Raw genomic sequence first — 22,868 nt, 5'->3', positions numbered from 1 at the left:
ACTGGATGGCTTGCTTGGTCTAAAACGATTTTGTTATCTGGTGCTCAGTAGAACCTCAGCCCAGCAGAGGTGATTCACAATCCAGGATGGGCCTATTTCTTTTATTTTTTTTTGCCAAAGGAAGTCCCTGCAGGGTGCTGAGGCTGGGCAGCTCTCCCTGAGCCCGGTGAGGGCTGAGGGTTTCCCTGAGGTGCCCTCACCGAGCACAACCTCCAGCTCCTGTTACAGCAAGGCACTGCTTATCTCCAGGATCGCTTCTGAATGCTTTTGACTGTTGAAATGAAGCAACTTCTGACACTTCATTTATGCATACATTATGTTAAAGTAAGAATAGCTGAAGAAAGAACACTTGTCTTTCTTTTCATGAGCCTCTTTTCAGAACGTGATTAAAGAATTTTCCCTTCTTATTAAATTGTTACGACCACTTTCTATTCGTTCTGATATTAATTTGCAGTAATAGATTTCCACCCAGATAAACTAGTAATTCACTTGAAATTCTATTCTTTCCTTAATATATTAACCAAGTAAGGAACATAAGTGTAAATATTGGCATTAAAACAGATCTAGTTTCAGCATTTGAAGCAGTTTCATTACTTGAGGAATTGGAGTATTTAGATGAAGTTAAATTAGGCCACAAGAAAATATATTTTTTAAAAAGATGATGACCTAAATGGTGAATTGTGACAGCAGCCAAGTAAATAACTTAACAAGGAAAAGCTTTGCAGAATATTGATTTAATGCATCACTTAAGCAACAGAATATCTCAAACCCGCATTATCCATGCTCTATTTCCCTGTACCTTGGACAGTTTATCTATTCACCTCTCTCAAAGGAACAAGCACATATTTCTACATGGATTGTTTGCCTATGATGTAGAGTTTTTAACACTAAGATAAAATTAATCTTTAGAATAATTCTACTTTTGTGATAGATACTAGTTGGTAGAAATTTTAGAAATTTACTGGAATTAAAGATACAGAAATTTAACCAAGATACATTAATTACCCTCTTTACTCTGGGAAAATTCATCACTGCAAAAAAAAAGATTTTCACGGTTTTAAAGGACTACAAACTGCATTTCAGATTCACTGGAGAGTTTAAGTAAAAGTGCATTAAAAACACAAAAAATCTGATACAAAATTACACTGCTTTTAAATTATGGCTTGAGATGTTACATTTAGGGCAAAGACTATAAAGGTAGCTCTTTCTCTGAGAAGGAGGGAGAAAAGGCAAGCAAAAGTAATGGGGTTTTGGTTTTAGTTTTTTTTTTTCCTGTCCTTTTGAAGAAATGAGTGAAAAAATATTTTCTTTTTTAATAACATTCTATTTTATTACCCGAAGTAAAATCTGGTGTTGCAAAGACTATTTCAGCTAAAATTAGACTTTATCAGTGTTATGCCATTTAATATGCATGAATGACATCTTGATGGATAGAGAGGCATTGGATCTGAATTCTCTGATTTCCTCTCTGAGCTGCAGAGCGGGAGCTGCTGCCTGACTCCATGTGCCCCAGCTGCCACGGCAGGTTCTGCACGTAGACTGCCCTGTTCCTGCAGCACACGCTCAAACTGTTCTACCAGGGTCCTACAAGAATTATGAACATTATGAATGAGGCCCTTCCCTACATGCCTGTCCTCAGGAAACACTCAAACCACTTTTTCTCCAATACTTTTGATTTTTTCCTCATTAAGAACTCAATTTTATAGGAAACAGGCTGAGTACCTATGCCACTCACCAGCGTAAAAGAAGCCTGAACAAAAATATGATTTTTATGGCATTTTTCAAGAATATGGACAGTCAGAACACTGTCCCCAGCATAGGGTTTCAATCACTTTTTATTAATATCTTCAGTATTTCCATCACTGCTACTTAGTCTCAGAGATATCTCACCACAGCCCAGCAAAAGGTATGGAGATAAATTCAATACTGGAAAATGAACCAGAGCTAAACCCCTTTTTAGCAACACCTACTTCACCAGACAAAAAGAGCTGGTTTTAATTTTCAGGTCTCTTTTCGGTCTTGGAGGGGCTGGCCACAAGCTCTCACTGATTTCCCTGCCTCCCTCCATGCTGTGGAAAAAGGTCCCAAGCTATTTGCAGTCTACACTTTGTAGTATCTACAAAACAGATTTAAGGAATTACAGAAGTTACCTCCTGGCCAGTTTTATTTATCTTTTACAGCTAAAGGAGGTTATAAGAGCATTGTTGGAGCTTATTTGACCACCCCCTTTGTAATCTCTCCAGCTGAGCAAGGCAGGGAATAAGACTCATGTGTTCACCTCATGTTGATTTGTCATTTGACATCTGTGTCAGAGCAACACCCTCTAAGAGCAGACACTTTGATGCCACTGCAGCTTTATCTCTGTCAGGACTAGAGCTGGGTGCACTATTTACTGGGAATAATTTATTCAGCAGATTTCACCCTTTCTTCAGTTTAAGAGTTCCCTATACATGTTCCAATTAGAAGAGATAATTGGCTTAATACTCAAGCACTTCATTCTTCCTTGTTCCCTTTGTCCAGAGGTGTCCTGAATAAAGTCTGAGGGAAATCCCGGTGCCACTTAAGACACTGAAACCCACTCTGCTCCTTGATTTCACTAAGGTCAGGATCTCAGTCAAGGTCCCTCAAGCAAGAAACCTCCAGTTCAGCTTGTGATAATTCCATAAATGAGGTCCATAATTAAACAATGTGAAGGAACAAATGATACAGAGCGAGGGACAGAGTAGTAGAATATCTAGATATCATCATGATGGCTCTATTAAAAAAAAAAAAGGTAAAAAACATAATAGAGATTATTTTAAGTAGGATGACATGCAGGAGGGCTCAGAGTAGGATTTTATTCCCCTACAAGGACCAGACAAATATGCAAACATACTTTTGCAACCGGAAATATTTGAACAAGTGCATTGACTTGCTCCCTCTGCCCTGCCACTTTTGTCCCCTCTGTCTACACCTTGTTCATTAGCCAAGATCAAAACCCTCCTGGTAAATTAATTATTTGCTCTGTAGAGTGTAAGAAATTCATTAATCAATACCAAATATATAATTAAATATAAAATGTCATTCCTGGAGTAGCAGTTCTGTTCAACTATACAATAATCTATTTCTGAAAGCATCTGTACCCTGCATGCACCTAGTAAGGATCAGTGCCTGAAGGCAGTACTGAACTATATTCTCTGAAATGCCTTGTGTTTTGCTAGCAACCTCAAACTCTTCTGTTCTTCAACACTCAGTCACTAAACTATGCTGCTTAAATTATTAAATCCTTTTAATTTAAATTTTCATAAGCTACCAGAGGAAAAATGCACTTCCTTAAAGTAACAGGTCTGGCTTCTTGTAAGGAAAACTATGGTGTCCTTATTGCTTTTATGCAGTATTAACATCCTTTAAACAAACAACAAAATAAATTATTTCATTAAGGAGTAAAATGTGGAAGGCAGATGGTTTAAAGAAACAAATCCTTTTGAAACTGTCCTGGTTTAAGACCACCCAAAACTGGAACAGAAATGGGGAAAATTAATCTTAGTCTTAATCTGTAGACTGAGATACCAGACAAGAGCTACGAATTAAAAATGGGAAATCCCATTACACCAAAATTATTGTCAAAGAAGAAAAATAATCTACAAAATTTATTATATTGGTCCACAAACACTATATTACTTTGAAAAATTTGGAATATATATTCTAGTTTAATATATTTTTATTAAAAAAAAAAAGATGTTGCAACTGCTATAGGCTTGTGTCCTAGTGATGCTTTAATCGCACCTAGAATACTGCAGTACTGTGCAGCCACTGCTTTAGGGGTGGGACAGTGCAGGGAACACATTATTTAATTTAGTGAATTCCTATAGTTTGAAATACTTAAACATTCGTCTATTTTCTCTCTGAAGAGAAAGATGATTTATCTCAGGGAATAATAGATTCAATAAAAAATATTCACAATTAGACCATGTAGGATTTTTTCAATGAAAAGGCTTCTACATTTGACACATGAACTGCTAAATACTATTATTCTTCACAAAATACTGGATTGCACATAATTTTGATAAATTCTAGATTTTAAAACCAATCTTACTTTACAAGAAAATTAAAATATGAAGTGCCAGTTGCAGACATGTATAAGGAAATGACAGTTTGATAAATAATTTATAAAATACATATGTAGATATATTACTATGGGTTGATTAGGGATGAAACAATTTGCATCTGAAACCAGAAAAAGCTACATAACCTTGTAAGAGTAGTTTGAGGGAAAAATTCCCATTATGGTCCCCAAGTCTGAGTGTCCCTGTAAAGCCTTCATTTTTTATGATGAAAATTGAGCCAGTTGAGTATCAGCCAAGTATCTTTTAGGGAAAATAAATTGTTTATTCTGAAAGGACTTAAGAGAACAAATTATTAAAGAAAAGGGAAGAAATGGAAGAATTTTTAAAAATTAAGGAAATTACCCAGGAAGGAAAAAAAAGCATTTTTCAAAAGAAATGCCCAGACTTTCTGGAATACACAGATGTGATATAGAAGCTGTTTACCTAACTTGCATTTTAAGGTTTATATGCTCAAAAGTGTGGTTGGTTCTAGCTTTATTGACCAAGTCTTTCTGGGTAGCTTCATTCTAAGGTGAGCCCATTTGTAGCCAAGCTTTAAAAGACTCATGTCACTCAATTTGATCTGAGGTATACTGCAGTCACTAAGCCACTGTTTAAATAACATTTCGTTTTATCTAGAATTTTACTTTTACAAATACAATTCTAAACACATTATTTCAATTTTCATTTGAATAAATTAACAAAAATTTTAGGATCAATTAGTTAATAATCCTGCATTTTTTCCTATTGTATTAAGTTCACCTGAATGAGATCTGAATTCCTCACTTACTGTCCTGTAACCAAAATCAGGTTTATAAATACACAACAACTACAAGCTCAACATATGCATGAATTCCAGTGCATAGATCAATATATCAAGATCACTTTTTTATAGTGGTTAAATTACAGCTATGTTATCTAAGCTAGCCACCAAAAGCTGTCCCTAAGCAGACAGAAGACCTGCAGAGGAAAGAGGAGTAAGTCATTCTGACTTTCACTAGTGGGGGAATACCAACTTCCTCTCTGACTATTGAAAAATCCTCCCAGAATCTCGTGTGGTTTCATTCACTTCTTCAACAGAAACAGAGGAGACCAAGGAATAAGACTCAGTTGGAAAAAAACAAAAGCAAAACATACACTCCCACCCCCCACTCAAAGCCTCACAAAATCCATTATGATATTAACAGCTAAACTCATTTTTCTTTGTGGCAATGGTAGATATTGCAGCCTGCCCAACTAGGTCAAATACAGCAAAGATTATTTGCTCAGACAACATTTCAGCTGTTTTCATCCCTCCTGGTGCAGGAGATGAGAACAAACCTTTACTCACAACCCTCTTGTACCAGACACATTTGAAACACTCCCTGTGTTAGCTTTGGGCTGTGCTTAACTAGGGTACAGAACCATTTCCAGAATACGTGCACACACTGCATGTGCATGTTTCTGGGCTCTGGTAGTTTCTCTCCATGAAATGGTTTTTGCTTGTCCTTCATCCACTTGCTCTCTCAAAGATTTTCAATGTCTTTTTCTTCTTCTCTGCCTTTTTCTGGCTTCTCCAATATCTCCTGAGATATTTTTTTGTCTGATTTCTTCTTTGCTTATGCACTACCAATCTCAAGGGATTTTGCTAGCAGTGACTAATATAAGCTTGAAACTTTAGCAAATACCACCTACTGCTGAATAACAAAAAGCAAAGGTGTATACAACAGCAAAAATTCTCTGGCAAAGTTGTAAGCAAATACACAGTCTATGAAGTTCAATTACTTTCCACTGGAAAAAAAACTGGAAAGGCTTAAAAATCCTGGGCAACATGAAATCTGCATCATACACATAATAGGACTGCATTTGATTGTCTAAAGGAACAGTTAAAATACAGACTTTCAGAAATATCCATGCAACACATCAACAGGCAAACTGCATTAGTGTCTTGTCTCTGAAAGAAATTTATCTCAGTTTTTGATTTTTGTCTTTCTAAATGTTGTATAACTTAGTAAGAAGCAGCCAAGGGGCAAATCTGCTCCTCCTTCCAAGTAGACATTGAGCTTATATTTCCACATGAAAAAAAATCAATAGCTGTTTTTAAAAGTTATTTGTGAATGCACCCTGTACAAGATGTTCAAGGCCATCCTACTTTTCCTCACCCTCACACCAACCATCTGCTCTCTAGTGCTTCCAAATATTGAAAATGCTCCTTTGGTAACTATAATTTCTAACTTCAGTTATGTCTTTTCTTTCCTGGTATTCCTGGCTAGGGAAGTGTAAAAATTCTTAGGAACAGGATGTCTATTAGACAGGAGTTAAGTGTCCCTCAATCTTTGCTAGACAGGGAGGAAAAGTTGCAAAACCACAAAACCCTAACCCAAACCCAGAAACAGAGACTTGTGGTGTTGAAGGATGGAGTAACAGAGGGTCACAGAGCAGTAGGATCTCCAGACTCTGACAGCTCAGTTCATGCAGCATCTTATCTCATGTGTGAAACTTCATCACAATGACAGAATCAGCAAAGCAACGTTATTTTCCACACAGTGATAATTTAATGATGCTCTTATTCTTTGACTATATCTTTACCAACAATAGTGGCAAAAGAAGCAGTTTGTTATTCAAGGAGAGTGAATATGATGTAGCCTAAATCTTTATTTTGTTTTCTTTTCAATGGACGTGACAGGAAGAGCAAAATGTCCATTTAGATGCACAAATACATATAAAGATACACTTCTCTCTCTAGAGGCAACAATGATGCAAAGTATTATTCTGGTCTCCAAAATACTGTGAGTCACAAAAATGTCTGCTTGTACCATCTAGCTCTTTCATTCATGGTTCAAGAAATGCAGGTAAATAATCACTGCTTCAGAGTCCCTAGATTTTCCTGAAATGTGCTCTTGAATTATTTGAGGAAAAAGCTAAACAATAATAAATGAACCCAGATGTTTATCCCCTCTCTGTAAAGAGCTTTTCAGCATTTTAAAATCAGAAACTGACATTAATGAAAAAGATGTATTTCAGACAAGACTGTGTATTTGGTCTTAAAACCAAAGAGTTTACTGCTCTCTAGAGTAATTTTTCTTTTATTAGTATTTCTTCCCTCTTTAATTGAATTAAACAACAACAAAAAAAAGCAACCAAAATTATGAAGACCACCAGCACAGTGAAAAAAAGAAAATGTCTCCCAGGGTTTTCAGTTCTATTCCCTCAGTGTTCTGGAGTCCAGATGTGGAAAGCCTAGTAGAGCTGAAAACATTTTTGAAGGCTGGAAAGAAAGTTTTGATGCTACTGCTGTAGCCTTATTTTATCCAAACCAGACAACTATCTTTCTTCATGAAGATTAAAAAGCCAAACAACAACGCCCACCAAACCACCTTTTATATATTGTTACTAAATGGCATTTATAAGTGAGCCTGCTGAAAAAAAAAAGAAAAAACCTCTCCCATCTTCTTAGCACTTGGAAGCAAAGAAGGTCTTCACAAGGCCTTCTTAACCAGAGTAGAATATTTACTGTCTTCATCTTCTTTAAAATCCCATTTGTCAGGTGTGTCAGTTTATTTTTAAGAGATGTATTTTTCCTGCTCACATATCAAGCAAACACATATTGATTTGCTGCAGCCATACCAGGTCACAGGATATGGAGGAATGTTCCCATATCTTACCCAGCTACACCTGGAATATGGTGTTCAGCTAAGTGATGACAAGGGTGGTCAGTGAGGTGATGATAAAAGTCTATAAATAGCTTAAGAGGTTGAACTCTGAGGAGGGAGAAGCATTGGTTTAAGGTGGACTGAACAAGCCTGACTGGAAGAAACAAAAAGATGCCCTGACAGCCAGGGCCAGGCATAAGCTGCTAAATAGGATCTCACACACACTGCAATTGCCAGCAGAGCAGTCTGGGCTTGGCCTTGCGTACACCACAAACATACAATGAATTTCCTATTCCAGATTAATTATTCTGGGAAATTTCCAAGCATATTTAAGCACTTCAACTGCTAAATTGGGCCCCAAGTTCAACAGTCCACCAACAGGAGTCACACACTGGGTGTGTTTAGAGCTACACTCGACATAGCACTGGAAAAATGAGGGAGGAAATAAATCTGCCCAGAGAGGAAGATGGACACAAACCTTGTAAATCTGTCATACCTCTGTTTTCTGTAGTTCTAGGAAAACATGCATATGGGATTTGGGAAAGGTCTTTTTAATAAGGGTTAATTGGAGAACTATGTCACACATGACTGAGTACCGTTTCGAATTACTGCTCATGCTGGCATAACTAAATTAGACAAATGACAGAATACCAAAATAGGGGATAGTCAGACTTCTTCCCTCCTACTTAATCTTTATATCTTCATTAGTCTCAAATATCAGCAATTACAGTTTTTCTGGAATTTGTTGCTTCTTTCAAAATATTACTATTACCATATCATAACACTCCCCAGAGGTCCAATAGTTCTGTAAAATCTTTCTTCTGTTGTCAAATTATCAGTCTAGGCTTTCAAACTGCTGGATTCATTTATCTGGCTTACATGATGCAAAAGTTCAGGATAAATAATATTGATATAGCCCTTTCTGAGCTTAAAAAAAATCTGAAAAGGGGAAAAATAACCAGTTAGTAAACCAGATTAGTTATTCCCATGAAAATCAGTGTACTGTCTGTAACTCTGTGTTACTCTAAAGCCAGGTCCCTAACCCCGAACCCAAAAAAGTCACTTCAGTTTCTCTGTGCCGCCCAAGTTAACTGCAAGCATTTCCTGACGCTGAGAATGCAGGCAGAAAAAGGAAAAACGTCGACTTGAGAAAAGCACAGCTTCCAATCCCCACCCACCAGCTTCAGTCAAAGGGATGACTTCAGTCCCTTTCTTAACTAATCCTGTCACTGTAAAATCCTACAGTCATTCTTCCAGCATAAAGGGAAAACGGACTCACTAGGAGGACCTAGACTCTCTCAGCTCGAACTGTTAACCAATGGTGGAAATGCAAGAATGCTGAAGTTGTGCCTTCAGAGCCAATAGAGTGGATTTGTGTGTCCCACATGACTGTGTTTCCCCTGTCTTTCACATGGGCAGTATTTAGTTCAATTCAGAACTGCAGATAGTATAGCGTGCAGAGCAGCAATGGGATGTCTGAGCACAAGTAGCTGACTTCCAGGCGACTTCAGGAAGCTCATTTGTACATTTCGCCTGAATTATCTGGGATTCTGCACCCTTGACATTCTCCAACCCTCCTTGTCGCTGCAGAAGGAGACAGCGACCTGCACAGCACAACAAAACTGTGAGTACAGGCTCTATTTATTTTTATTTTCACCCAGAAAAGCAAATCTCTTAAAAATGTAAAAATGCTACGTGCCCTAAATCAGGGATTACTTTTCTTATAAGATGAACAAGTATGTAAAGTGTTATTCAAATTCAGAAATATTTCTTGCATGCTTCAATAAAAGAAAGAGGAAAAAAAAAAAGCAAAAGCGAGTTATCCTCCAGGGCAGTGCCTGCATGCACGCTGCATGACACACTGCTTCCTGACATAGCCAGCGTGCTGCTTTGTTCATAAAGAAAAACAAAGACAAAAAGCCCTACACACGTATGTTGTTCACTTTTATTTGTACTCTGTGTCTAATCAGGCCTGATCTGTCCCCAAGGGGAAAACATAAAGGCAAACTTTAACTCCGCCAGCAAGGGCAGCCCAGACTTTGCAGACATCTGACAGTTATTATAATTAGCTATGAAAGACAGCGAAGACACTTTGGGGCAAATAGCTCTTACATTTGGAACAATGAAGTCGAGCAAGGTTCCCATCCCACCCCTTCCACGGGGGGAGGGGGAGAGGCAAGGCAATGGGGGGAGTGTTAGGAAAGGGCTATGGCTGGACTGAAAACACACAACTAGTGTGCAATATCTGGACTCGCTCAGCCTGAGGAGAGGCTTTTTGATAAGCAACTTTAGATTGCAGTTTGCATTCACTCAGATTCCTGATGGGGTGGGAAAGGGTGTGGGTCTCTTTCGGTATAACGTCAGAAGGTCGGGGTGGAGTGGGAGCGGGGACGAAGGGGGCAGAAAGAAGAGAATATTCATAGCAGGAGACATTGAAATTGTTTCCCAAAGCTTTACTGGCCAGATCTCCTTAAGCCCAAGTTGCTTTCTGGGCAAGATTTATGAGAGTTCTCAAACAGAAGCAACAGACAAAGCAGCGCTTTTTTTCTTCTTCTTCCTCGGAAAAGAAATTCAGCCCAAATGAATAACCGTATAATAAACAGTACTGATTTGTATTTTTGCTCTTTTTCTTGCTCCCACATGCTTGTAAGACCTTTAAAAAGGTCTTTCCCCCCTGCCTGCACGATCCTTCCCACCCCCCCTTCCCTACTAAAAGTTAGATTCTGAAAACTACGATCAGAAGGGAAAAAGCAAAGACAATAGAAATCTGACTCGGTCCTGGCTGGGCTGGATCTCTAATAATGCATGAAGTGAAAACAGTTTCTAAGTGAAAGATGAGCAGACTTCTTTTTTTAAAAAAATAAAAAATTAAGTGCAATAAGGAGAAATTGTTGAAAGATTCCAGACGCTACTAATTATGGCTTAAATAAATCTTCCTGGACAGATGTTTGCTTGCTCCCACTGCAGGGAAAGGAACGTTAAAAGAAGCATTTTTTAAAAAAGGATTTGACGTGAATCTCCCACATATGAATTTTTTTCTTTTTTTTTTGGTAAATACACTGTTATATTCTTTGTCTGCCCTCCTGTTATCTCCCCCTCCCCCACCCGCCGCCCACTGTGAGCTGAGACACCTGAAGGCTAGACACAATGATCAACAGAGCACTGCGCTCGCCTGTCTGGATTCCAGCCAGATTTTTTTTTTTTTCCCTTCCACAATCAAGGAGCCTGCACGCAATGCACGGCAAGCCCCTTGCTCTGCTATGTGCAGATCAGACAGAAGTCTGAACCGTGCTGCAGAAAAGATTAAAGACAAACACAAGCCTTCCCTCCTTATGTCAGCCAGGCTCAGTTTCAACTTTGTTGTGATTTGCAAAAAAATAAAAACCAAAATAAGAAACTTTGTAAACATATATACACATTATTGTACAAAACATATGCACAGGCACACACACTTTCCAACACAGTGTAACTAGGGACATCCAGTGTTTCCCATTTTACTGTGATTTTTCCTCTGGGTTTACAGTCAATGCAGTATTTTACGTTAAGTTCATGCATCACTTACATAATTGCTGTGTAGCTCAAATATATGTAATGATTTTGTATGTGCATACGATATATTACATAAAGGCAAGTAGCTACTGTACAGATACCCGCTCCTGAATGCCCATCAAGCAGAAATCTTACAAAATACTTGTGTTTAAAGAGATTAGCAGGAGCTCTGAGACAGTTTTATGATAGTTTTAAATGAGGCAGTAGCAAAATGCTTTGTGAATAGGTTGCCTTCAAAGCGAAGAAGGGGAGCGTGGCAGGGGACTGAGCTGGCCCTGCAAGCCCTGGCCTTGCTGCTGCCACAGCCCAGGGAAACGCCGAGTGGCCCAGTGCCATCGTGCCACAAAGTTGGGCTTGGGAATGCAGCACTCCCCAAAATAGTTACTCTCCATTTGGTGTGGCTATGGGTGGGGTTAGCAGAGACATACAGGGGAAAGGCAGATTCAAAGCCTGTATTCTATTTAATTTTTAAACGTATGCTGTGCAGATCGACCTATTTTCTAAATTCTTTGGAATTTCATTGTTTTGTGATACTAATTATGGTGTGATAAACATGATGAATAATATTTGCTTTTAAACATGAACTTTGTATGAAAAAGACCTAAAAGAAAATACATTTTAAAGCACACAACCACATGCACACATGTTCAGTGTTGTTAATTTACTCCCTGAAAATGCTTAAACTATATTTTAATCACTCTAACAGGTATCCTAATGGAAATATAAGAAATTTTTTAGCTTTTTTTCTCTAATATTGCTTAGAAACACTATGAGAAAAGGAACCCAGCATAAGTATCCCATAAATTTAATCTTAAAAAAACTTCCTTTCCAAATAGCAGCGGAGACATGCAAACAAAAGATTGCATGTAGTGGCAGCAATATCCACTGCAAAGTAAAAATTCCTGAATAGAGATGTCAGGAAAATTAAGTTAATTAATCAAGAGCTGTGGTCAAATTTTTATTCCTGCATTTTAGTTTTTTGTAAATAAGGGATTTAATGCTTTTCTAAAGGAACAGTTTACACTGCTTATATGAAATACACAAGCTAACTCTACACAATGGTCATGAGGAGTATGCATTTGTGAATTATATGTAGACATGTTCAGCAATATTAAGGTGATAATTTCCTTTCTACTTTTTTTGGCATGTTATGTTTTAAAACAAAATTTGTCACTTGTTTCAAAAAATGTGTTTTGAAATAATGCCTACAGCTAAATTATGAAGTGCTCACTTTCATTTTCTTAAGGTTATGACAAGGCAATCATATTTTTATCCTTTCCTAAAGGCTGAAATCCTATGCAAATCAATTTCTCTAAACTTCAGAAGTGATTTACACACTATCTTGTCTTAGAAGGGTGTTTCAACTGGCAATTTATGCAATGTTTGTCAGTGTAGAAGTAATGTCTAATCACATAAGAGATAAGCATTAAGCTGGAGAATATGAATACAGGGTCTTTGCCTCCATGTTTAGTTCAACACTGTCCCCTTCTCCCAGTAAGGTCTCTTGGGTTTTGAGAGTGCTGGGTACAAAAGCCCTGCCTAGAGTAGGGAGGAGATACCTGACCAGTGTTGCTTCAAAAATGGCATTATCCTCTCCTGCTGTTATCCACATACCTGCAATTTGGAGCTGTGTGTTTGTTATTCACATACTTGAAATTTGGAGCTGTGCGTTTCAGTTTTTTTGCAAAAAGAATTTATTTACCTTGCGTGAAAATTGCTGAACTCTGTTTTTTACTGACTTTAAACTTTTTAATAGTTGATGCTGAAATAATGAAATCATGGAAGCCCCTGCATATTTATGACTCCATTCCTTAAAAATTTGATATGTATTACAGCTTGTCTATTAGCCTGTGGCCTACATTTGGTTGTGCAAATTCCACGGTGCTACTCACACAAACTTCAAGTTCTTTCCTTTTTTTCAAGTGATTTCCTTTTTTAAACTCTCCTCTCCCCTCTTCCCCCATGCTTCCTGTTGCATTGGCTTGTTTGAGCCTTTCCTAGTTCTAGCAGAGGTGTGACTTTTAGTCCTAGGAATAAAGCACTGAGAATTACATCCAAAACTTTCAAAAGATTGGTGTTTCGCTTATACCTCTACAGAGCTGAAGTAACTTGAGAACCTACCAGAAACATAGACAGTTTCAATAAGGTAACAGGGTCAAAGGAGCTCATGCATTACAGATAGGAAGAGAACTGCACATTGCATTTTTGTAGATAAAAAGCACAGACTGTTTTAATGTATATGTATTTCTGTTCGATATTTTAGCAAACTGTTGCAAAGCTCAAACTAGAGCAAAGTCAAAACTACTTTCAGCATGGTACAGTTAGACCAGATGGCCACGTGTTCTTTTCTTATTTAGATGAGACTTTTCCTTTCAATAACATCTTTCTTCCTGACCTGCTTAAAAATTCCAGCGAATGAAATCAGCACAGGATTTTCAATTCTAATTGACCATGTGCAGAGGAAAGGCCAGTAGAGAAATCAGTAGGACCATTGTAAGGCACACTGCATCAATCTCTCCTTTGTCCTGAATCTTTTCTAGTATGAGCTAAAATAATTAAGTATATTTCGTTTGTATTATTTGTACAGCAGCAAATCTATTAACATTCAAGCAAAATTCATAATGTGTTCCTCTTTTAGAAATGCATGTAACAAGGAAGATGTATGTCTGATACCAGACAAGCAAGTACTAGACATCATTTAATGGCCAAATATTAAAACAAAACAAAACCCTATAAAACTGGAAACAGACCTCCCAAAACAAACTCAAGGAAAGAATGACCAAAAAGACTGAAAGGTGTGGGTGAATTAAAGCATGAACTGCTTTACCATTCCTAATGAAGGAAGATTTAAAGGATATGGTACTTTAAGAATTTTTTGAAAAGCACATTTTAGAAGAGTCTGAAAAATGTATTTTTCCACTGTCCAAAATATTGACCCTTAAAACATCTGTAATCTTCAAATACTTCAAATTTACCTACATAGATTTTATGCAAACACGTCCCACCCACACTGCATTGGTTGTGATCAGCCTCTATTGTGTCTGTGTGATCTACATGTGAGGTACAGACTGTAAAAATTGTGTGCATCACACACAAACATTACCTACAGAAATACACACCCAGAGGACATCATTGCAGCCTTACCTACTATTTTATTTGCATTTAGTGAGATGTGTGTGAAGCAATATAACAATATTTGAGATTTAACAAGTAGAGTATGCAAAGGATGCACAAAGTCCTACCTATGTGTTTACGTGGCCCATGGATAAGGTAAGTGGGTAAAAGGAATCCTTCAGAAGAAAAGGGGGTGGGGAAAAAGACTAATTGAGAGCAATATGAAGCAACTTTGGTTGGTTAAACAAAGTAGCAACAGACTTATGGCTGTACTATTTTGTACAAATTCATTCTACTCACAGTTTAGTTTAACATTATGCTTGAATGGCTGGTAGTTTCATATTGTCACTATAAGCTTGAATCAATAAACAACACCTGTAGAATATAAGTTCTGAAAAAGAGTTATGAAAATGGCTTTGTTAAAACCCATATAATTTTTAAACTTAAGGTGAAAAGCAATCCAGGAGAAAATTCAGTGGGCAGCATGGCCTTTGCTATTTGCCAAGCATGCAGTCCAAATAACATTTGCATGAAGAAACATGCCTGAGAACATAAAACAAAGCACAGACCTTGGGTCTGGCCAGGCAGACATGGTAAAAGGTCTGATTTCAGCTCTCCAGCAAGATGTTTCATAGCCCTGGGCAAGTCATTTAACTGCCTGGCTTCTCATCTCTGTCACATTATCAGAATTTAAGTTTTGAATGTGTGATTATAATTATGAGGTCAGCAATGAGATACCACAGAAAAGGATTCAGGAGAGACCTCAGATGCTTGAAAACAACAAAAAATACTAGACTGAAAAATGATCTTTTGTTTTTGTAATTGAGATCATTTTTGGTGTGGTATTTCTACAACAACAAAGATACAAAAAGACAAGATACAAAGTCTCTTTCTCAAGAGATCAACGTCATTCAGTACATGCTTAATTTTGTAAAAGTTCTTCATGTGCTTGGACTTTCATTTCTTATTTTTTACTAACTTGCAACAAAATATCAGAATGTAGGATGAATGGAAGATACTGCTCCATCTGTAGAGATGCTCCAGATTCAACACTCATGCGAGGCCTACCACTAAAAAGCTCCAGTAATGGCTTATTTACCAGACTGCCCCAAGGTACCAGTGAGACAGAGCAGGTGAAACGCTGCGCTGCATGACCAGAGTTCAATCCTGGGCCCTAGACACGTCCTGCCCCTGGTGTTCTGCATCAAGGAGCTGGCCCTGAAATGGCGTCGAGCGTTTTCTTACTTACAAAACCTGAAGGCCGCCTAGAGAACCGCCTCGAAGCTCAGCATGTGCTCAAAGCATCATGCTGAAGCAGGCCTTACATTTCTGCAGAGCACACTGCCCTGAAAAGTAAACACCTCTGCTGGGTTCTGCCGCTGTTAAACTGCGCTGCCATGTTCACCTTTCTGTTTCTATTGATGGTGCTTTGAGTCCCACCACTGAACAGACCAAGTTAGAAACCCTTCAGCAGCAGCGCTAAAAATTGCTGTGCAGGAACAGGAATCAGAGCCTGCACTGGCCAAGAGATTGACAGGAAACCCTTTGAGGCCACCATTTTGTGACTGAGTAATGACCACGTCACACACATGGAGCTGGAAACTTTGCTTTCTCTCCCTGGGGAAATATGAGGGATCTCTGTGCCAAAACAGAAAAACATGAAACATTTTCTTATTAATGTTGTTACTAATCAATATTCATATACAGTACGAAAGGAGCATTCAGACTTTCGGCTATCTTGTATCAGTGCTGCTCACCAGATGCAAAACTTAATGAAAAAGACAATGTGACAGAGCTGCTGAACATCTCAGCAGGTTTACAGAAAGGGTAGGGAAGTGAAAAGAGGGTGAGAGGAAAATATCCTGCATGGAAATACAGCCTCGTGCAGTGCTCAGAACAAGGAGAGGAAGTGAGCAAAACGTGCACGGTTACATGCAACACTCATGGGCTGTATTTCACCAGCCTATTTTTACTGTTGAGGCTCCAGACTATATTAGGAGTCTATCCAGTTTGTTAAGCCATGGGATGTGGATAATGGGATCAGATAAAATGATTAAAATCAGTTTGGTCTCATGCTTTCATCTGCTAAGTGTAATAGATGCAGAACTGAAAGACTTAATTGTACAATAAAAGCACAAACACCTCTTTGTTTTACCTCTGCATTTTTCCAGTTTAGAGAAATGGATGAGGTTTTCTCTGTTTCTTTGATTGAAAAAAACAACAATGGCAAACAAGATGATTCTTCTCTTGCAGCATCCCAGCTGAAACTAGTTTCATCTATCCAAACAAATAAGCTCAGAAGTAGTTGCAGAAAAAAAATTTACACCACATCCCATGAGATATTTTACATAGAGTGTCTGGTTAATAAGCTTCAGAAACAAAGACTGCTTTTAAGGAATTTACAGAGTTTAAATTTTTTTTTAGAAGTAAAAATCTGATAATTTCCCAGAATATCTTATCCATACACTGAATTTGTACTACTATTTTCAAGCATTATTTTTTTCAGCTTATTTGAAACCATTTTTCTAACAGAAAAATTCGCAAAGAAAAGGATTTAAAAAGATAAGTCTAGCAAATGACAACAGTGAAGAAAAGCAGTTCCCAAGGTTGATTAAAGGACTTGGAAAGGGTTAAAAATTCAGATCTTTATGTAAGAATTATAAATGAAAGGAGAGTTAAAAAGGGGGAGAAGTGGGGGAAGAGCTAAGCTGCTGGTGACTTGAGTGTATTTATGGATTACTATGTCCTGAAAAGAAGAAAACCAGAGTTGTAAGATGACACTGCAGGGGTTGTCTGGACTTTTCACCGAGTGTAAAGTCTGTTTAGTCAGTGTCTTAATGCCTAATGCTGACCTTTGCCCTCTTCACTCCTCCCTGCTCCAGGTGCAACATTTTTGCAAGTGCTTTAACATTATTGGAAGTTTTTGCAGGTTTCACACACTGAAAAGTGCACAGAGCACTTTACACATCCATTACGCCTACCCAATATCAAGAGTTAGTACATTTTTTTATCCTAAGTACACACGATGATTTGTTTTACACATTTCCCCTTATTAGTATTACTGTATTAAATTAATAAAAACAAAAGCTTCTTTGTAAGGGTATTTGATTTACATAATTCCATACAAAAAGATAAAAAATTAAATATAAACTCATCTCATGCTCACCAGCACTGTGAATTATACCAGGAGTGTGCAACATATGCAGGCAATGCTATTGATCTCTCTTAAATTAATTCTCTTTGCTATGGAAATGGAAGACAAAAACAAAACCCATTGCTTCAAAATAGTCAAGGCAATACAGCTGATTTTCCTCAGGAAAAAAAATTGATTTCTTGTAGAGTTATTAATTAGATTCAGAGTGATATAAATTTTAAAGAAAAACAACAGTTTTAGAAAGTAATGATAAAAAGAGCTAAACTACATAAGGTCTGTACAGTTTCAATTTTGATTTAAAAAATAAAGAGTGCTATAAATCTATAAATTCTACAGTTTTCAGTAACGAGGGTAATATAAAAATACACTCAATTATTTCTCTATGCTTTATGTTTAGTAGATAGCTGCTAAGATTTTTAAGGTCTACAATTTAACTTTTCTGAGGAGAAAGTATAATCTGGGTACCATCATCTTCTAGAGATGTTGTGTTGCTTACCAGGTACTAAATACCAGGTACCAAATGTGTGACACCAGGTACTAAAATTCACCCTTCTCCAGTGGCATAAAGTTTACTGCAAATCCAAGACTGTCCAGTCATGGTTCCTGCACTTTGTGATCCACACTAGCTAACTGTGCCCCCCAAAATTAAAAGTTCGTTTAGAAATTTAAAACTTTTAAATAGCTGACTGACTTCCACACATTCCTTCCTCATTGAGCCATGCTGACAAATGTTCATTACATTGAGGGACAAGAAGGGAGGAAAAGGACTGGTTAAAAAGAGGTGAATAGCAGCAGGTAGGCTTTATGGAAAACCCTACTGGTCTAGCCAGAATAACCCAGGATAAGCCATCTTCTATGCACAGCATTACTTCAAGGTGAGACTCACAGAAAGAAAGAGCTCAGGTAAGGGTTTATATTTAGGGAATTGCTATGACAGAGATGTGTTTGCATCTGGACTAAAACATTTATTTTACTGGATTACCTTTCAGATCCACTGAGCAGCTGTACTGGTTACAGGACACTGTGCCTCTCTAAAAAAATATTTTGGTGTTTTCCTATGACATCGCTAAATAAAAATTAACTTAGGTCATCTTTATTACCTAGATCGTTTTACAGGGTCTGATTTTGGGGGAAATTTTTCTTTAAAACAAAATTTGGATCTTAATAAGTAGTTTATTCCAGGAGTAGGCACAGGTGAAGGGGTCAAAATATTCTGGAAGTGTATCCTGAAACTGTGTTCTTATGTTTTTCAATTTAATTTGTAACACTGCAACTACAAGAGAATAATGGTGGGGAAAAAAAAAAAGGTTGTTTATTGAATGACAGACTATTTCTAGAGCTGGGCAGCTTTATCTCAGCACAAAGAGTGCTCCTGTTCACAATGCAGCTGCTGACAACTCATCAGCACTCCTTGTTTAAGAGTAGGGTACAATTAGAAGTCAAAACTTTAAAAACCTGAAAAGTTACTGCATCAAGCCATGCAACTGGATTTGATTTCTAGCCAGACTGTATCCCTTTGCTCCCAACACTCTTTACAAGACATATTTAGTGCAGGTGGTACTCTCCTTAATTTCACTGAAGGTCAAGTGTACTTGTCATAATTGTATTTTTTGCACAGCTGAGAATTCAACTACTTCTGCAGACTGAAAACAGACATTGTTTCTGTAAAGAAAACACAGAGCATTGAAGAGTTGGAATTGAAATAAACAGAATGAAGTAAATTCTCACAGTTTTCACCTACTATCTTGTCAAGATCATCACTTTTGAATCTGCTGTGTATCAGTGCAAGCAGCCATTTGGGTCCTTCACTCCCAGAACATCAGGATCTCTGTCTAGAAAAGTGGTTTCATTTATCTTGCTTTAGAGGGCTATTTTCAATTTTTTTTTCAGGACTACAACCTATGATGCAGGTTTTGCAATATTTGCAAATAACTGACATTACAATGGTTTACAAGTATAAAAGTGAATAAAACTGAAATTAATCAAGATTCTAATTTAAGTAAATAAAAACTACATTACCAAAAATATACATTCATTTTCTGCTATTTTGGAACATCACAATCATGGCTTCCAGAAGAGACTCAGTCTTATTGTCTGTAGGTTCTAAACTGATTTGTTACAACTGTCAGATAGAAAACTAAATCTGCTGAAAAAAATAGCATGGCAGAAATAGGATATTATTCTTATGCTTCAGTTCATTTGCTCTTATGAATTATCAGTCTCTCCTACATGCAATACGTGCACCTAAAATACAAAACATTGTCCACTGAATCTTCTTTTTCCTGTGAATACGGTTCCCTCATTCTTTAACTTACAATCATTCCTAGTGCCTTCACTACACATTTTACCTGAAGAAAGGAAATTAAAGCAAAACATCTCTGAATTGTGCTTCATTATAATTTTTTTCATGTCAGTTGAAAAAAGCCATAACAAAAAACCGTCAAACAGCCAGGTGTCTCCTTCTGTAATTCTTATGTAATAGTTCAGTCTTGCATAATACTTTAAAAATCCTCCCATTTTCTTCAAGTAACTGATTTCCTAATATATCAGAGACAAGGAAGAGAATCATCCTTCTTTCCAGATTCTCTTCATGTCAGGACCAGGGTTCAGGTTTGCTTCAAAGCACCAGTTCACAAAATTCTAAAACTAGAGACAGATTCCTCTTGTGAAATCCATTTGCTGATTAGCAGCTTCTTACCCATCTCTTCTACCCCCATCCAATCTGTGTCTCTAAACAACTCTGCCCTGAATTGCTGTACTCCTCTACAAACAGCAAAATGTAAAGATGTAAAAATTGAAACTAGTTACATAAATACACAATGTTACTCTACATATGAGAGTTTTAAAAATTTTACTTGAAAGCATAGATGCAAGTAAAATAGTGTATTTTAATGGAGCAGTTTGAAGATGCAGAAATACTTTCATTAAACTGACACAGGAAAGATCAGGATTTCAAATCTAGGTTTTCATTAATGTGGAAACCTCAAAAAACTGGGTTGCAATCTGGTTAGTTTTTGTTATTTTCTCAAAACACAAAATGGTACAGTAAAGCAAGCAGCAGAATCTCATGAAATTTTGCTAAGTCAACTTATAGGACACTGCTATTTCAATCTGTGGGATTCATCTGACATTTTGTTTGTAAGTCCCAGCTTCCTCTTTCCTCACCTCACTGGCAAACTTATATTTCAGTTGTACTGTAATTATCATCAAGTTTTACTGCTTTATTTTATAGTCAAATCTACAAAACACATGGATTATTTTAGTTGTTTTTGGGGTTTTTTCTAAAGAGGAGAAAATATCCCTTTAACCACTATCCCATGCCAGTTTTGTAATTATATTCAAGGAATAAATTTTACACAACTTCATTTAGTGAATCATTAATCAGGACTATTCTTTCCATATCCATATTCTAGCTGAATTTTTCAGGCTCAGTATTAAATTTGGGGTAACTTAAGGTCTTTTCCATGAAAAAAAACCCTAAAATCTATCGTCCTGCTAATGAAGGAAGTGAAACCCAAGTTACTTAAAAAGCTGGTGAAGTTCCTGTCCTTTCCGAGGAGGAATCAAGACGGTTTTTGCTGAGATACTGGTTTAAATTTATACCACAGGAAAAAATCCTGAACTTTAAGAAATAGTTCAAAGGGAACAGGGACCAGCACTGAACATGCATCAAGTTCATGAATCCACTTTTTAGATGCACAACTGCATTTCTCTGAGGAGATGGCAACACACTTGTACCTTTGTAGCAGCCAGCAGAGCAATCTCCTCTAGCCTCATCCCAGCAGGCTCCTTCGTGTTCCCAACACACTCTGGGGGAAAGCACAATGATGCCTTGCCTGCTCAGGTTGTGACAACATCAAGGCCATTGAAAGGACCAGTGGAACTTGGCTGAATTCCCAACTTTTTATTGTATTAAGAAATGGTCTCTCCTCTCTCCTCCTGCAATGCTTCTCTGATGAGTAACTCACCATGTAGTGCCTATATCCTGTCCTTTTCTTTCCTTCATTGGGATTTACACAGAACAGACAGCAATGATTTCCTGCTGGATGCCCTCAGGATTCACTGCATGTTTTGGATGTTGCAAATGAAGAGGAGACAGTCAAGAAAATTTGAGACTTTTATGGGAGAGGGGTTTGTGGCCTTTGGCTACAAGATCTTAATGAGCTTCCTGCTCCTTTTTTTCCTTAGCTCTCTACAACAGGAGGCGGCAAGCATAACGAAGACTAGAATTGTGCACCCCTCCTTGCCAAAGATTTGTCATCCAGTAGCTTTAAATTTAGAAACTTAAATTGGCTGTCATTTCTTTTACTGCACAAATGTAAAATAAGTGATGTTAAGATAGCATTAAGGAGAAACGTGGGGGAGACTGCTTCTCAATTGTTCTGTTTGAAAACTTGTACTTTATTTCATGACAAGCAGCAAGATTCACTGGAAAAGGCATTCTGCACTGAAAGACACTGGGCATGCTTCATTATATGAGAATATTTCCAAATGAAGACCTTCTGTATTGTTTTCCATTTCCTTAGAGAAGGCCTCAGACTGTACCACCTGTCTAAACATATTTACAGTCTCTCCACACGCCTGCAAGCTCATTGTAGTGGAATTTTTCTAAGGGTCAAAAGTAGCACAACTGAAGAGGTTTTGCTTTGGTTTGTTTTTTAAGACACAAGGAGATATCCATGAATTTTCTGCAAATCTAGCTGCAGATATAGCTGGCTGATAAATAGAAATATTTGTTAATCTAATCTAGAGACACAAACTGCCTTGAGTGGCTGCTAACCATTTTATGAACTTTTTTAAAATTTAGTACTACATTCTGCAGTTTGCTTTTGACTTACCAACTTTTTTCTCTGCTGCTCACTTTTTCAAATTTTTTTTGTTTGTAAGACGTTAGCTGAGCCACAAAAGCAAACCCTGTATCTCCCAGCTTAATTGCCAAGTTATTTTACTATTATTTCCTCATTTAAGGGGGAAATCGGGCTAGAGGTGAATAAACATTATGGATCAGGTGATGCATCCTTATCTGAAGACAGAAGCAAAGATGAGAGCTCAAACTTGCCTAAGAAAAGATAAGCAATTACTGTATCACAAATATAACATATTTATAACTTGAATAAATGCCTCAAAATTTGACAGTTGCAATCTTTTCTGAAATTTCTATTTGGAGGATCCCTCCCCCATTCTCCTGGAAAGACATCTGGCTACCACTGAATGGAGTTTAATGTTTGAACATCCCATCTGGTTTCATCATGTTAACACATGATTCCAAGTCATTCAAGAAGTATGAACAATGGATATTGTATTCCATATAGTGCCATGTGGATTTAATCTTTA

General features: G+C 37.4%; 2 long non-coding RNA genes across 7 annotated transcripts in view; one reads left to right on the top strand and one right to left on the bottom strand.

Annotated features, from left to right (window-relative positions):
* Window positions 1-22,868, bottom strand: part of LOC135450884 (uncharacterized) — a 135,249-nt gene that overhangs the window by 45,932 nt on the left and 66,449 nt on the right. The gene's annotated exons all lie outside the window — the stretch shown is intronic.
* Window positions 8,946-22,868, top strand: part of LOC135450883 (uncharacterized) — a 60,557-nt gene continuing 46,634 nt past the window's right edge. For 4 of the 6 annotated variants that reach the window (XR_010441173.1, XR_010441170.1, XR_010441172.1 and 1 more), the window contains exon 1: window positions 8,988-9,341. This is a non-coding gene — a long non-coding RNA (uncharacterized LOC135450883). Of the gene's footprint in view, window positions 9,342-22,868 lie in introns of all 6 variants that reach the window. The other 2 variants (XR_010441171.1, XR_010441174.1) reach the window with 2 other exon arrangements.

This window comes from Zonotrichia leucophrys, chromosome 8, assembly GCF_028769735.1.
Source record: "Zonotrichia leucophrys gambelii isolate GWCS_2022_RI chromosome 8, RI_Zleu_2.0, whole genome shotgun sequence".
NCBI lineage: Eukaryota > Metazoa > Chordata > Aves > Passeriformes > Passerellidae > Zonotrichia > Zonotrichia leucophrys.
Note: the sequence above shows the minus strand (reverse complement) of the source record. Positions and strands in the feature narration are given on the sequence as shown.